The sequence below is a fragment of the Aquarana catesbeiana genome, linkage group LG01 (assembly GCF_042186555.1).
Source record: "Aquarana catesbeiana isolate 2022-GZ linkage group LG01, ASM4218655v1, whole genome shotgun sequence".
In the NCBI taxonomy this organism is placed as follows: domain Eukaryota; kingdom Metazoa; phylum Chordata; class Amphibia; order Anura; family Ranidae; genus Aquarana; species Aquarana catesbeiana.
This window is the reverse complement of record NC_133324.1, coordinates 561468745-561485451: the sequence shown is the minus strand read 5'-3', so window position 1 is coordinate 561485451 and position 16707 is coordinate 561468745. Positions and strand designations below refer to the sequence as shown.

The window sequence follows — 16707 nt, the reverse complement described above, 5'->3', positions numbered from 1 at the left end:
CCCCTCTGCCTGATCCCATCTATCCCTCTGTCACTGAACTCCCCACCCCTCTGCCTGATCCCATCTATCCCTCTGCCACTGATCCCATCCATCCCACTGCCACTGATCCCACCACCCCTCTGCCTGATCCCATCTACCCCTCTGCCACTGATCCCACCACCCCTCTGCCTGATCCCATCTATCCCTCTGCCACTGAATCCATCCCTCTGCCTGATCCCACCACCCATCTGCCTGATCCCATTCATCCCTCTGCCTCTGATCCCACCATCTCTCTGGCTGATCCCAGCCATTCCTCTGTCTCTGATCCCACCATCCCCCTGCCTGATCCCAGCCATCCCTCTGCCACTGATCCCATCATTCCTCTGCCTGATCCCAGCCATCCTTCTACCTGATCCCAGCCATCCCTCTACCTCTGATTCCAGCCATCCCTCTACCTATAATTCCAGCCACCCCTCTGCCTCTGATCCCAGCCATCCCCCTGCCTCTGATCCCACCCATCCCTCTTCCTTTGATCTCAGCCATCCCTCTGTTTTTATTTCCCAGCCATCCCTCTACCTCTGAACCCAGCCATCCCTCTGCCTTTGATCCCAGCAACCCCTCTGCATCTCATCCCACTCATCCCTCTGCCTCTGATCCCACCATCCCTCTGCTTCTGATCCCACCATCCCTCTGCCACTGGAGAAAAAATTAGTTTTTCTGACTGCTTGAATTTTTGGATAAAAAGTTTTCAACCATGCGCACTTGCGCAGTAATCATGATGCATTATGGAATCAAATCATTGACTGGATAATCGTAATCGAATCGTGAGATCAGTGAATATGCACACTCCTAGATAATAGTACCAATTCCAATTTGGGTGTATCTGCTGTACAAAAAGGAACAATGTCTTCAGGCACTTTCTGTGGTATATGCAGGGGCTGATACAAAATTACAGGAGTGATAGAAGAAAAAACTTTTTTTCAAATATTTAAAAATGGTAATACAAATCCTATAGATGTAGGAATTTACTGTCATATGAAGGAGAGAAAAAATTAGAAATACTACTTTGTATTATGAGTAGAATAGTAAGAAGCAGGATGTGCCTTGCTCAAAAAGCTGTTTGCAACATGTACTATAATTTTGTAATTTTGAACATATTTCTTATTGATTTTAAATAAACATGAATTTTGGCAGAATTGCTTAAGCTTATGCCTGTTAAATAGATACAAATTTCCTTTTGAATGGCATATATCTGAATTTAAACAAATAATGGGGGTGCACATACCCACGAACCAAGCCCGAAGGAGGGACAGATGACCTAGCGTTTAGATTTAGATAAATGGTGAAATTATAGTATGTGTTTTGCAGTACCTTTAGGATGGGGACCCAAAACTCCATACATTAACTGAACAAAAAGTGGCGATTAAATTATATATATCAGTCACTACCAATCGCAGGTAATTGTGCCATCAAGCAGGAGGTTATATTTTGATAAAAACCAAAAGCACAGTAAAACAATTCTGGTAATAACTCTGCACCACAATACAAATTGATATCTTTCGTACAGTGGAGTCAACGTCTTACATAAAGATAACTCTTGGTTATATATTCCAAAAGAACCTGAAACTTCTCTGTGGTTGTATCCAATTGGGTATAATGGCCACTGTGGCTATCAAAATACCAACTCTGCCACTATATTGACCTGTCCCAATAAAAATATCCTATACCACATGAGAGGAGTCAAATGGCAGTTTGAGGATTCAATATAAATCAAATGACTCACCTCTGCCAGTCACCCTCCCACAAAAAAATGGAATATAATAACCCCAAGAGATAAAGACTTACGAATCCTCCTTAAATGGTAATGCCACTAGTCCCTCAGGGCACCCTGATACAAAATCATGTTGTGCCCCTCAAGAAATTAAGGAAAGTCAAACAGGTGCAACCAAAACTCAACATCTTTCGCTCTTAAGTGGAGCTTTGTCAGGAGTAAATAAGTGAAAAGAAATAACCTAATTGTGCACCAAACTAATTGAAAAGCACATGGCAAATATGGCTGACTGTGGATGGGTTCCCCTATTTATAATATGGGCAATCAAAATGGCCACCATGCTCAAAGCACGATGACGTCCACATAAGAAAAGAGTAACAGATGTCCACATGACCATATACGACCTATCTTTTCTAGATGACCATTTTTTTCTGGTAAGCGTACTATCCCACTGCATGAGGGTAGAAGCATTCACACTTGGTGGTTGTGGTTCACTAATCATAAGAAAGAAGTGCACTGAAGATCTGGTCACGTGGATATCTGGTTACATGGATATCTGTTACTTTTGTCTCATGTGGACTTTATATGCGCAGTTTGAATTTGAATTTTATTTCTCACGCACTGTACATGTTTATGTTGTTATTTGTCATGTTTGCATAAGAAAGAAGTGCACTGAAGATCTGGTCTTGTTGATATTTGGTCACGTGTATATTTGTTACTCTTTTCTTATGTGGACTTTATATGTACAGTTTGAATTTTCATGTATTTTTTTACGCATTATATATGTTAATGATATTATTTGTTGCATTTGCATTTTCTAATATTTGGATACAATTCAATTTATGGCCCAAATGTACAAAATAATTGATTCTCTGATTATGACTTTTGCTTGGAGTTCCACTCTAATAAATATTATATAATACATACAGTTTTAACTATTTCATGAGTATGGCAGTCATAGCTCCTAAATTTGTGTTATATGATGTAGTGATAAAAAAATATTATTTATCTGTCCATAAATAACATTTGATAGCAGTAGTTGGAATGAATGAAATTAGGTTTTATCTGTGATGTAAACCAACAGTTCTGGCAGTGGATTTGGACTAGGGGCATGAAGGTATCATTTTCATGGCTTTGGCTGCTGTATAAAAATAGGAAATAAGCCCCTTATTTTTTGGATTTGTAATGGCTTGTAAATACCTTCTATTTTAAGAAGGCTCTGCTGTGTTTCGCAATGGATTAATGCAGAGCTTTTTTGCTCCTTCAACTCACCTCAATATAACCTGTCTGATTACGCTATACTGTAGCAAAAGTTAACCGTTCACCTCTGTCTAATTTAGTAGCCGGCATTTCAATATTTTCTAAGTAACCAACCACATTAAACACAACATGAAAAAATAGGAACCTTATGTAATTGTACTGTATCTCCGCATGTCCTGCAGCTCTTGCTATCTGCTGTACAACATTGTTCCGTTATCCTGTTGAGCTGGAATGCTGCCAAGGCATAAGATGTGGCTGACAGTTGGCTGTTAGTGTTCACTGACCTTGAACATGCCCTCCATCAAGCCCCATACTCATTTTTAATTCGAATTTTAGGAGTTTCATATATGCAATATATGAAATTTCATATATGCAATAGCTTTGTTGTTTCAGTATTTAACCACTTCAGCTCTCCTGCCTATATACCCCATATGGACCAGAGCCATTTTTACATTTGCACTATGGGACTATTTATTTTGAAAAGTAATGCATGTTTTTTTTTTTTTTTTCGAGGGAGGGGATGATCCTTCTTTTAGCAATATTCTTTTGCAAAATTATTTTATCTTATATGCAAGTTCGATACAAAAATAGGTAAAAAAAAAAACATGCTTTTTATTTCTGTTTAGACCAATGTTAATTTTAAAAAAGTATACATTTGATTCTATAGTTTGCCGCCTTCAAAGGAACACTAAAACTATGTTTCTGGTACAAAGCGTGGCAAAGTTATTTGCAAATGGAAGAAAGTGTTTTTTATTTCCAGTTTTGAGCATTTTCTGAAAAACACTGAAAAAGTAGCAAATAAAATGAATGAATGAATTAAAGACTTGTATAGTGCTAGCAATTGCAAACTGAATCTCCTCAAGGCTCTTGTTCCGTCCTGTGTTGGACGACATGAAGACGTGCAATCTGGTATTTAGGTAGTCCTATGTAGAGCGAGTTTGTGTAGTCGAGTCTGGAGTTGATAGTTCCAACTACTGCTGCTTTCTCCTCTTCTGGGATGAAGGGGATGAGTCTACGAAGCAATCGGAGAAGATGGTGAGATCCGCTGACTACTGATCCTTTTTGTGCATCCATCAACATCTCTGAGTCGAAGATGACTCCGTGGCTTTTGGCTTTGGTGCTTGGGGAGATGGTTTGTCCAAGGATGGTGGGTGGTGTCCATGGAGTCTTGGTTTTTGTATTTTGGTTTGCTTGGAGGAGGAAAAATTCTGTCTGGAATCCATTGAGTTTGAGGGAGCTCATGGTCATCCAGTCATCTATCAGCGTGAGACATTTTTCTAGCCCCTGATATTGGTCTTTTTGTCCAGTGATGCGAAGGTAGAGTTGAGTGTCATCGGCGTATGAGTGGAAGCATAGGCTCGCTTTCCTGATGATTTTGAGGAGTGGACGAATGTAGATGCTGAAGAGAATGGGTGATAATGGTGATCCTTGAGGAACTCCATTAAGAGATTGCCCGAGTTTCAGAGGAGAAGGCTCCTAGTTTCACAGTTTGTGATCGATTTCTTAAGAAGGATGCAAACCATGGTTGATCTGCATCTGTGACTCCTGCTACTTCTGAGAGGCGGATGAGTAGAGTATTGTGGCCAACTGTGTCGAATGCTGCACTGAGGTCCAGCAGTACCAGGAGACATGGTTCTCCGTCATCTGCTGCTTCGAGGGAGTCGTCCCATATTTGGAGAAGTGCCGTTTCTGTGCCATGGCCAGGGTGGAAGCCTGATTGCAGTGGGTCCAAGAGTTTGTGTGTGTCAAGATGGAGTTGTAGCTGTTGTACTACTGCTTTTTCCATAATCTTGGCAATGGTATTCAAGCTTGTTACCGGTCTGCGGTGGTTAGGGTCTTTGGAGTCGAGGTTGGGTTTCTTCAGTAGTGGTTTGACTATGCCTTGTTTGAGGGCGATCGGAACAGTTCCTTCTTTGAACGACTGATTTATGAGATGTGTTATCGTAGGAGCCAAGGTGTCGGAACATTCTTTCAGGAGCTTTGTGGGAATGATGTCTTTTGGTGCAGTGCTGTCTCGGAGGCTTCTGATGATGTTTTTGGTGGTGTCAGTGGTGATCGTGATTAGCGAGAAATTCTGAGCTTGTGTGATGTTTGTATCGCTTTCCTCTCTTTGGTTTAGTTGCATGAGGTTGTTTGTTTTTTTCTGCTGAATTATTTTCTGAATGTTGTCGATTTTGTTGATAAAAAAAGTTTGATAACTCATCGCAGAATTCTTGAGTTTCATTTGCTGGGGGCTCTAGGCAGGAGGGGTTCATAGTCTGAGTGACTAGTTTGAAAAGTTCACGATGGCGATTTAAGGCCTTTGAGATGGAGTTTGAGAAATGTTCTTTTTTTGCTTTGAAGATTGCTTTTGAAGAAATGGAAACAAAAAAAATCCAATGGTAAGAAACAGGAGTAAAATAAAAAATCAGTTGAAAAATAATAGCTAGGAAGATAGGAAGGAGTCGATTAGGTTTTCCATAGGATTACTAAGGGGTTAGATAGGAAAACATTTTATTTTTTAAAAAAATGTTTAATTTCTAAAGTTTCTTTAAAAGATGTTTTGTGCAGATCAAATGTAAAACCTTTGATTTACATAAAAATAAAAGTTAATACAATGAAAAAAATACATAGATTCATTTTATTTATTCAATGACACTTGTACGCTATCTCTAATGCCCCGTACACACGGTCGGACTTTGTTCGGACATTCCGACAACAAAATCCTAGGATTTTTTCCGATGGATGTTGGCTCAAACTTGTCTTGCATACACATGGTCACACAAAGTTGTCGGAAAATCCGATCGTTCTGAACGCAGTGACGTAAAACACGTACGTCGGGACGATAAACGGGGCAGTGGCCAATAGCTTTCATCTCTTTATTTATTCTGAGCATGCGTGGCACTTTGTCCGTCGGATTTGTGTACACACGATCGGAATTTCCGTCAACGGATTTTGTTGTCGGAAAATTTTATATCCTGCTCTCAAACTTTGTGTGTCGGAAAATCCGATGGAAAATGTGTGATGGAGCCTACACACGGTCGGAATTTCCGACAACAAGGTCCTATCACACATTTTCCGTCGGAAAATCCGACCGTGTGTACGGGGCATAAGTGTAATTTTACACAGGTGAAGCTATATTTTGACAGCTGCTGCTGTTGTGTAAAACAAAGCAATTATCGGCTGTCACACCAGTAATTGCTGGTGTTAGCAGCGAGTGGAGCAATAGAGAAAAGATTGACATAAAAGATGCCTCATATAAACTTTATTGAAATTTTTTAAAATGTAACTCTTATGCCCTGTACACACGGTCGGATTTTCCGACGGAAAATGTGTGATAGGACCTTGTTGTCGGAAATTCCAACCGTGTGTAGGCTCCATCAAACATTTTCCATCGGAATTTCCGACACACAAAGTTTGAGAGCTTGCTATAAAATTTTCCGACAACAAAATCCGTTGTCAGAAATTCCGATCATGTGTACACAAATCCGACGCACAAAGTGCCACGCATGCTCAGAATAAATTAAGAGCTATTGGCTACTGCCCCGTTTATAGTCCCGACGTACGTGTTTTACGTCACCTCGTTCAGAAATGATCGGATTTTCCCCCAACTTTGTGTGACCATGTGTATGCAAGACAAGTTTGAGCCAACATCCGTTGGAAAAAATCCATGGATTTTGTTGTCGGAATGTCCGATCAATGTCCGACCGTGTGTACAGGGCATTAGATTAAAAAATCTTCAACTGGTTAGGATAAGAGAATATAGGTGCTGCAAAAGAAAAATGTTTTAATCTTGAAAAATACAGTGCTTTATGTAATTATTCACCTACGTTAGACATTTCTACATTTTGAAGTGTTAAAACATGGAATTAAAATGGATTGATTTTAGATTTTATGTTGCTGATACACAATAATGGTTCATATTAGTTCATAATGCCAAAGTGGGAAATCTGTTTTTTACCAATCGCTACCTGAAAACTCTAACATAATCAATCATGCCTTGAAACCTCTAAAAAAGCTCTAGTGTAACCACTTGCCTTGAGGAGTTATATAAGCAGCTGAATGGAGTCCATTTGTATGAAAAAAATTATCACATGAACTCTATTTGTATGAAATCAAGGTTTAATATGACCTTGACATGAATACCTCTGTTTTTAAATATACAGTAAAACCTTGGTTTGAGAGTAACTTGGTTTGAGAGCGTTTTGCAAGACAAGCAAAATGTTTTGATAAATTTTGCCTTGATATACAAGCAATGTCTTGATCTAGGAGTAGCGTCATGTCACAATTGAGTATAAAAAAGAAGAGAGTGTACTAAGGGTTTGGGATATGTTGCATAAACAAAATAAATGGTAATATAATTCCCCACTAATATCACTAAAAGACAATAATTATTGTGCACCAGGTAAGGATTCGATTGGATGGAATTGGTTAAAAAATTGCACAATTGCGACACATATTACAAAAGGGAAAAAGGTACTCACTACACGAATTAAAACAAACTGAAAAAAGACTTATTAGAAATCAATGAATGGCGGTACTTCCAGCTTAAACACTTCGTATCATCCCTACCACAGCCGGTGAGGGGGGGGGGGGAATTTGGCGGCTCTGGAACGGTTGTGTGATATGGAAACAGTACGGGGAGGTATCTCAAAGATACATAAAATCCTTAATGAAGAAAAAGAGGGGGAGGTCCCGCCATTCATTAAAAGCTGGGAGAGGGAATTAGGACAACGGGGAATGAAACAGGGGGTTGGAAAAATTTTGAGATTGGTACATGGGTCATCAGTAAACATCAGAGTAGTGGAAATTAATTACAAATGTATAACTAGGTGGTACAGAACCCTGGATAGAGTAGCAAAATACCAAAAGGGGTCAACAATGGAATGTTGGAGGGGATGTAAACAAACTGGGACCATGGCCCATATATGGTGGAGTTGCCCTAAAATCAAAGCATATTGGCAGGAAATAATATCGTATATTAAAGAGATTACTATGATAGAGGTGCCCGAAGACCCTTGGGTATGTCTATTCCATGGGGTAGATATCCCAATAAAAGAATACAAAAAGTCAATGATACACTTGAGTAACACCGCTAAAAGCTTGATCCCGAAAAAATGGAAGGAAGTAGACTGCCCAAGTATAAGAGAATGGTTTGAAAAAATAGAGGAGATATATGGTTTGGAAGGGCTTAGGCACTGTGAAGAAGGAGGTAGCGAGGATTTTAATCAGAGGTGGGAAAAGTGGAAAAAGTTCAAACAAACAAAGGAATATTGCGAGGTGAAAAGGTTGTAGAGAGGAGGTTAGTGGGGTTTGGGGTGGGGTGGGAGGGGGATAATGGGGGTGCTGTAGAAGTAGAGAAGGAGGAGATGAGGGAGTTTTTTAGTACGATAGTGATATTGTTCGGATACTCCCATAATGTGGGATGGGGGTTCATGATGTTGGTAAAACATTACATCTCTTTTGTGTATTGTTTTCTTTTTTACTTCTTGGTGTATGAAAAATTTTGAAAAATAAAGAATATAAAAAAAAAAGAGTGGAGCCTCTAAGTGTAGCAATATGGTTACATTTAATGAAGGTACAACATTTAGCAACTTATTGCTACACTTAGAGGTGCCTTTCTTCTCTTTTATACCCTGTAAAAAAATGGATTACAAGCATGTTTCTGGAACGAATTATGCTTGCAAACCAAGGTTTTACTGTAAAATGCAGTCTTTGGTGGACCTTTTCTCCCTTTTCCCTAAAATTCACATCAGCATGCATCTCTACATGCTGATTTGAAATCACCTAACATTGCTTTCTTAAAACAATGTTGTTGTTTTTTTAATTTACTTTTTATGTTTCCACTTCATGGTTTCCCCAAAGACATTGGTGGCGTATCCTCAACTGCACAGATGCCTCCTGGGAAGGCAACATTACCATTGCCTTCAGGAAAATCTCATACCTATACTGCAGGGTCTCGCAGTATTGTCACACTGCATGTGCATGAATTAACTTTTCAAAATTCTAATACGGCAATGGGGGCCCAGACAGGACTCTGAGCAGGAAGCTGTCACGTTCTAAATTGTGCTGCTTTTAACATCAGCAAGACAAAATGCCAACACAAAAATACAAAATACCAAATCACAACAATGCTTTGTCAAATCCTTATAAAACAGGTTAATGTATGGTTATTGTATGTTAATATATATATCTTATTATTTACTTTGCTTATATTTGTAATTTTGTAGAGCTAATATGACATTTTTTGAAAAATGTTGAATCCTAGGGGTTTGTTTCCCTAAGAGACTGCATGTGTGATTGTCAGTGGTTTGTTGCCCATACAGGGTCCACTTCCTTGGTTCATTTTTGGATCTCTTCTGCAGCCTGTCCTTGTATTCCTGCCCATGTTTTCTGTGTGGACTAGTGGAGTGCGTTTGGGTGTGAGATGGTCGCGCATGGCGTTCCTATGTCACGGTGATGGTGTCATCTTTTTGCACTAGTATGTGGTAGGTATTTATATCATGTGCTGCCTGTACTGGCAGTTGGAGAACATCAATGCAGTGGGCGATATAAATACTGGGGGTGGTTGACCCAGAACAGTCTATGATGGGCTCCTGCCCCTGGAGTGCATTTGCACTTAATGTTGTTAATTGCTGCCATCTATCATAGGGTAGGTCTTGTTACATGTGGAACTCACATTGCATTCCCTCCTTTTCCTTATTTGTAATGTTGGGGTATTTTTGTGTACTTCTTTTCCTGAGAGGAATATTTGATTTATTGAGTTTGCGTCATGTATTTTTTTTTTTTTTGTATAATCTTTATTTAGGACAAAATTAACATGTTATAGCAAACAGTTTCAGATAGTCAAGGACTAACCAAAATAGGCATGTATCAAAAAGATAAAAAGGTACATACAAACAATCAGGAGAATAAAGTAAAGGAGTAAGGAGAACAATGTATGTCACATTATTAAAGAGGTAGTAAACCCGCTGACTTTTTTTTTTCTACACCTGTAAGAGAAAAGGCATAATAAGCTAGTATGCACCGCGGGAGACTTCTTTCCGGCAAGGTCCGGCGTCTGCCGGACTTTCAGCCGAGAATCCCCGGAGCAAATGCGCCGCTGAAGTCAGCGGCTCATTGTGAGGGGAATATCTCCTAAAGAGCACAGATTTAGGATATATTCTTTTTACCTACAGGTAAGCCTTATTATAGGCTTACCTGTAGGTAAAGGTTAAAAAAATGACTATACTACCGCTTTAAGCCGTGATACACCATATGTGTAGGAGTGTGCCCCGGTGTCCACAGTCTCACCAGCAAGGGTCTGATACAGAAGGGTAGGTACGCGCCAAATCTGCTGGCACCCTATACTAGGGGGACAGAACTTTATAGTTTGTTTCTTGCATTCTAGACTCAATAGAGTTTGAGTGAGTGAGCTGGTAAAGGTGGGCCAGCTGAGTTGCGGTAAATTGAAGCCCTAGGTCTCTCTCCCATGCCCGCGTGTGTTTAGGTTTAGGGTCGTGTATAGTGAAGCCTAGCAGGTGGTACAGTTTTCGAGACCATGTGGGGTATCGGGTCATCCTCCACGAAGAGGCGTTTGAAGGGTGTGAGAGAGGAAATGTCTCTTATAGAGTGACCATGGATCTCTAAAAAGTGGTGGAGCTGTCTGTACCTCCAAAAATTTGTCTGGGAGCCGCTATGTCTGTATGGCCTGTAGGGTCTCAAAACTCAGTAGCTTACCATTCCTCATACCACAACTGGCGTTGCCATCATCTACCCAGGGGCTGAAGAAGGCCGCTTGTTCGCCAGGAGGGAACCACAAAAACCCCCCCAACGGAGCCAGTAGGGGCACAGGGGGGGCCAGGTTCAGAATTGAGTTAATTCAGTCCCAGACTGAAAGAGCGTGGGCCGTCAGTGGGGAAGAGGTGTCCGACAGCCCCCTGTGTTCCCGGGACAGCCACGGTGTGTATGTCAGATTCCTCCCTGCCGAACATTTCTCCAGGGAGACCCATAGCTTGCAATGAGTGTAGAAAAGCCAACTGAGGACCATTTGAAGAGCGATAGCCCTATAATACTTTTGTACGTTGGGGACTCCCAATCCACCTGTCTGTTTCGAGCGCTTTAGCACTCTCAAGGCTATTCTTGGTTTCCGTGCATTCCGCACAAACCCAGACAGCATGCTAGAGATCCGGTTAAAGAAGTCCCTGAGCTGGGGTATCGGTATCATCTGTAGGAAGAAAAGTATGTGCGGCAGAATGTTCATTTTTATGATGTTCATTCAACCTAGCCACATGAAGGCGGTCTTGGTCCATCATGAAAGGTCTCTCTTGACCGCGTCAAGCACGGGGGGGCGGGGTAGTTGGCAGCATAAAGGGTATCAAAACGGTCTGTTAGCTGTATGCCTAAATATCTAAAAGAGGACCTGGCCCAGGTAAAGGCAAAAGCAGCCTGCAAGCTGCTTGCCAAAGAGGGGGGGTCAGTTCAATGGGTAGGATTTTCGACTTTGAGAAATTAATCTTGAAATTGGAAAGCAGTCCAAAATGCTTGAGTTGTCTCACTAGGTTGGGCAATGAGATCAGGGGTTCCGAAAGGTGGAACAGCACATCATCAACGTATGCTGACAGCTTGTGTTCAGCATTGCCAACTTTCAGACCTTTTATATCCACATTCGCTCTTATGGTACACAGTAATGGCTCTAATACCAAGGCGAAAAGGAGGGGTGAAAGGGGACATCCCTGTCTCGTGCCATTACTGATTGGGAACCGTGAGGAGAGCACCCTGTTTACCGTGACCTGTGCGCAAGGATTGGAGTATAGGGCCATAATTGATGTTAGCATACATGGTCCTAACCCCTAGTTCTCTAAAACCACTCGCAGATATGACCAATCAACTCGGTCAAAGGCCTTTTCGGCATGCATCGATAGGATTATGTAAGGCTTAGGGTCGGGACGGGCACGGGCCCAGTGAATAAGTTAGATAGCTCTAATCGAGTTGTGTCTAGCTTCCCTACCTGTGATAAATCCTGTTTGATCGGGGTGGATGATATGGAGCATAAGGTGTTTCAGCCTGTTCGCTAGAATTTTTGCCAGGATTTTAACGTCAATGTTGAGGAGGGATATGGGGGGTAACTCGGGGGGACCGTAGGGTCTTTGCCTTCTTTTGGAAGTACTGTGATGTGAGCCAGCAGTGCCTCGGGGGGGGGGGCAGGGTTGCCTTCAGCTTTGGCGTTAAAGTAGCTACACATAGAGGGGAAGGAAAGCCTTATAGTATGCCTTGGTGTAGCCATCAGGTCCAGGACTTTTCCCATTGGGCAAGGATTTCACTATTAGCTCAATCTCATCAGGAGTAATCGGTAGCTCCACCGTGGCGCATTGATCTGTGGTCAAGGGTGGAACATCAGCCTAGGCCAGATATTCCTGGATGGCCACCGATCTGGGCACCTGAGCATTCAAGGGCTGGTCAGGGGTTAAGTTGTACAGTTGGGAGTAATATTTCTGAAACCCTGAGGCAATTTTAGAAGACTGGACCACAATTTCACCCAAGGGGGAGTGAAGCTTCTGTACGTAAGCCTGAGCCTGCTTCTTTCGAAGAGCCCTTGCAAGCATACAACCACATTTATTGCCATGTTCAAAGTATTTATGAGACATGTATCTGGCTTGCTTACTTACTTGGCAATCTGACATCCGCAAGAACAGTTCCCTCAGGTCGGTCAGCTTCTTCAGTGCCTCAGAGTCTCCGCTATGTTTATGTTGGAGTTCTGCCTTTTAGAGGGCATCAAGAACCTATATGAAGTCCGCTTAACGCGTGCTTTTGAGCTTGGAGCCTAAGGATATCAGTTCCCCCCTAACTACTGCCTTATGACCCTCCCACACTATACCTTTACTGAGGCCATCTGTGGTGTTTTCTTTGAAATAATGAGTTATGACATCCATTTCTTTAGCGGCCACTGCAGTATCACCCAACAGGTTCTCGTTAGCCTCCACGTCTAGGCCCTATGGGTGCCGGACGGTAAGGTGAAAGCCATCGCGACCTGAGTGTGATCAGAGATCGTTATGTTCCCAATGGATGCAGACTGCAGAACAACCTTGAGGATCTATTTTGTTTCCCGTGGGCTGGAAGGGGCAGGATTTATGAATCGCAACTGTTGTACCCCTGGATTTGGAGATTGGGGAGGTACTATGGAACCACTGGTTGTAGAGATGCATGGGCAGCTTAGGCATTGAATGGGGAGTAAAATGGGTTTCCTGTAGGAAAACCACCTGTGCCCCCGACTTCTCAAGTTCCCACCATAGTTTGCTACGTTTGCCTGGGGATCAGAGGCCACGTACATTATAAGATATTACCTTAAGTGTAGTCATGGGAGATCTGGAGAACGGGTGGTTTGCCAGATGTGCCAGCTCACCCCGATGCAGACGGTGAAGCAGGGGGATGCTCCTGGGAGATGAGGAGGAGGAAGGAGAAGGGAGAGAAGAGAGCAAGGTGGAAAAGACGAGAGAGAACAAACACAGAAAGTTACCAGTTAAGACAAAAAAAACATGACAATGTGTCATAAACCATATCAATAAACCAAACATCTGTAGGTCAGGTTCGGGGCCCTCCTCCCTAGAGAGGCCCTCAAACTGCAACCGAGAGTCCCAATAGAGATCTATACCTGAAAAGGTACCCGATGTGCAGTGTTAGTTTTCTGCCACACATAGTGTTTTGCTTTTAAGCCAAAAAGTTAAATTTTGGTCTCATCTGACCAGAGAACCTTCTTCCACATGTTTGCTGTGTCCCCCACATGGCTTTTCGCAAACTGCAAATGGGATTTCTTATGGCTTTCTTTAAACGATGGCTTTCTTCTTGCCACTCTTCCATAAAGGCCAGATTTGTAGCGCGCACAACTAATAGTTGTCCCATAGACAGATTCTCCCACCTGAGCTGTGGATCTCTGCATCTCCTCCAGAGTTTCCATGCTCTCCTTGCCTGGCCTGTCATGTTAGGTGGAATGCCATGTCTTGATAGGTTTGCAGTTGTGCCATACTCTTTCCATTTTCAGATGGATTGAACAGTGCTCCACGAGATGTTCAAAGCTTGGGACATTTTTTATAGCCTAACCCTGCTTTAAAGTTTTCCACAACTTTATCCCTGACCTATCTGGTGTGTTCATTGGCCTTCGTGATGCTGTTTGTTCACTAAGGTTTTCTAACAAACCACTGAAGGCTTTGCAAAACAGCTGTATTCATACTGAGATTAAATTACACACAGGTGAACTCTGTTTACTAATTAGGTGACTTCTGAAGGCAATTGGTTCCATTAGATTTTAGTTAGGGGTATCAGAGTAAAGGGGGCTGATTATAAATGCACGCCACACTTTTCAGATATTTATTTATAAAAAATTTGGAAAACCAGTTATCATTTTCCTTCCACTTCACAATTATGTGCCACTTTGTGTTGGGTCTATCACATAAAATCCCCAAAAAATACATTTACGCTTTTGGTTGTAACATGACAAAATGTGGAAAATTGCAAGGGGTGTGAATACTTTTTCAAGGCACTGTATGCAGATTTTAGCAGTGACAGGGAAAGGGTAGTTCACATTTTTAGGATATCTGTAGTATGAAGGTGCATTTGTTGAGGCAGCTTAAGATGCCTGCATTCCTGATACTTTTTCATATACAGTATGGTGGTCATCTTGGAGGTGTGTTTTGGGTCGTTATCATGTTGGAATTCTGCCCTGCAGCCCAGTCTCTGAAGGGAGGGGGGTTTCATACTTGGCTTCAGTATGTCACAGTACATGTTGGCATTCATGGTTCCCTCAATGAACTGTAGCTCCCCAGTGCCAGCAGCACTCATGCAGCCCCAGACCATGACACTCCCACCACCATACTTGACTGTAGACAAGACACACTTGTCTTTGTACTCTTCTCCTGGTTCTCCCACACACGCTTGACACCATCTGAACCAAATATGTTTATCTTGGTCTCCTCAGACCACAGGGCCTGGTTCCAGTAATTCATGTCCTTAGTCTGCTTGTCAGCGTGCATCGTCTTTAGAAGAGGCTTCCTTCTGGGACAACAGCCATGCAGACAAATTTGATGCAGTGTGCGGCGTATGGTCTGAGCACTGACAGACTGACCCCCCCACCCCTTCAACCTCTGCAGAAATGCTGGCAGCACTCATACATCTATTTCCTAAAGACAACCTCTGAATATGACGCTGAGCACATGCACGCAAGGCCTGTTCTGAGTGGAACCTATCCCAGTTAAACAGCTGTATGGTCTTGGTGACCGTGTTGCAGCTCAGTTTCAGGGTCTTGGCAATCTTCTTATAGCCTAGGCCATCTTTACAGATAGCAACAATTCTTTTTTTTCAGATCCTCAGAGAGTTCTTTGCCATGAGGTGCCATGTTGAACTTCCAGTGACCATTATGAGAGAGTGAGAGGGATAACACCAAATTTAACCTGCTCCTCATTCCCACCTGAGACCTTGTAACACTAACGAGTCAAAATGGCTAATTGGGCCCAATTTGGACATTTTCACGTAGGGGTGTACTCACTTTTGTTGCCAGCGGTTTAGACATTAATGGCTGTGTGTTGAGTTATTTTGAGGGGACAGCAAATTTACACTGTTAAACAAGCTGTAAGTGTAATTTCTGCAGTGTTGTCACATGAAATTATATAATAAAATATTTACTCACTTTTGTGAGGTACTGTATATACACACACACACTATATATATATATATATATATATATATATATATATATACACACACACACACACACACAGTGTGTGTGTGTGTATATATATGTAAAATAAATGGGAATTTTATTATGACGTTTAAGTATATAAATTTAGATTCAGTTAAAAATCTAAATGAAAGTGCAAATGTTTATATATACATATAAAAAAATATATATAAATACATTTCTTATATATAAGTGATCACTTATTCTGTTCTCAGCTGAATAAGGGTCTTAGGGAGGTAGGGGTGGAGAAAAAGCAATACACTGATCTCCCCAGTGAAGAGCTGTGCAATGGGGTGTGTCAACACAAGTCTGCCTATTGGAGGACAGGGTGGTTGTTCTCCCAGCACAGCCACATTGGGGTAAATGTGCGTTTTTGCCTAGTGTAATCAGTTTGAAATATGAAGGCAGGAGGACTGGCAGGATCACTAGGTATTTCACACAAAGGAAGAAATACAGAGGGAACACAAGTACATGGTGTAACATACACATCAGGTATATAGAGTGAACCACAAAGAGAAATATTATTCTCACAGAGGTGTTGCCTACATCCCAATAATAATTGTATAGGGACCCTAAATTAGGGACACAAGTACCTCCCGGTACAACGGGACTTTAAGGGCGAACAACATATGTCAATATAAAATATCATTTATTAGAAAAGATTAAAACGACATATAAAAAAGGTATGACAGTAACTCATACAACACTCTTGGTGCATGATACAAAATGCATTTTACATCGTATTTATATTATTTCACATAATTCAAAGATGAAAATAGTATTCCTCCAGTTAGCCTGACATGTTTTGGGAACAAATTCCCTTCTTCAGAGGCGTCTATAGGAGATAATGTAGTATATTCTGAAAGAGAGGCTTGGTTTTTAAACAAATGCACTTTTCAAAGCAAAAGATACCCTCATGAAGCATGAGCATTGCCAACATACAGACCAATTCTCAAGATGTGAAGATGTGAAAAAATATATTTGATTTTTGTAGAAAAAAGGTTTTAAA

At 41.5% G+C, this 16707-nt stretch overlaps 1 protein-coding gene across 1 annotated transcript in view; it reads right to left on the bottom strand.

Annotated features, from left to right (window-relative positions):
• Positions 1-3604: 3604 nt before the first annotated feature.
• Positions 3605-16707, bottom strand: part of LOC141126931 (uncharacterized) — a 114280-nt gene continuing 101177 nt past the window's right edge. Inside the window, exons 7-8 of the mRNA XM_073613004.1 lie at positions 13312-13402; positions 3605-5357 (exon numbers count right to left, since the gene is read on the bottom strand). The gene's annotated coding sequence lies outside the window, so the exon portion shown is untranslated. The remainder of the gene's footprint in view (positions 5358-13311; positions 13403-16707) is intronic.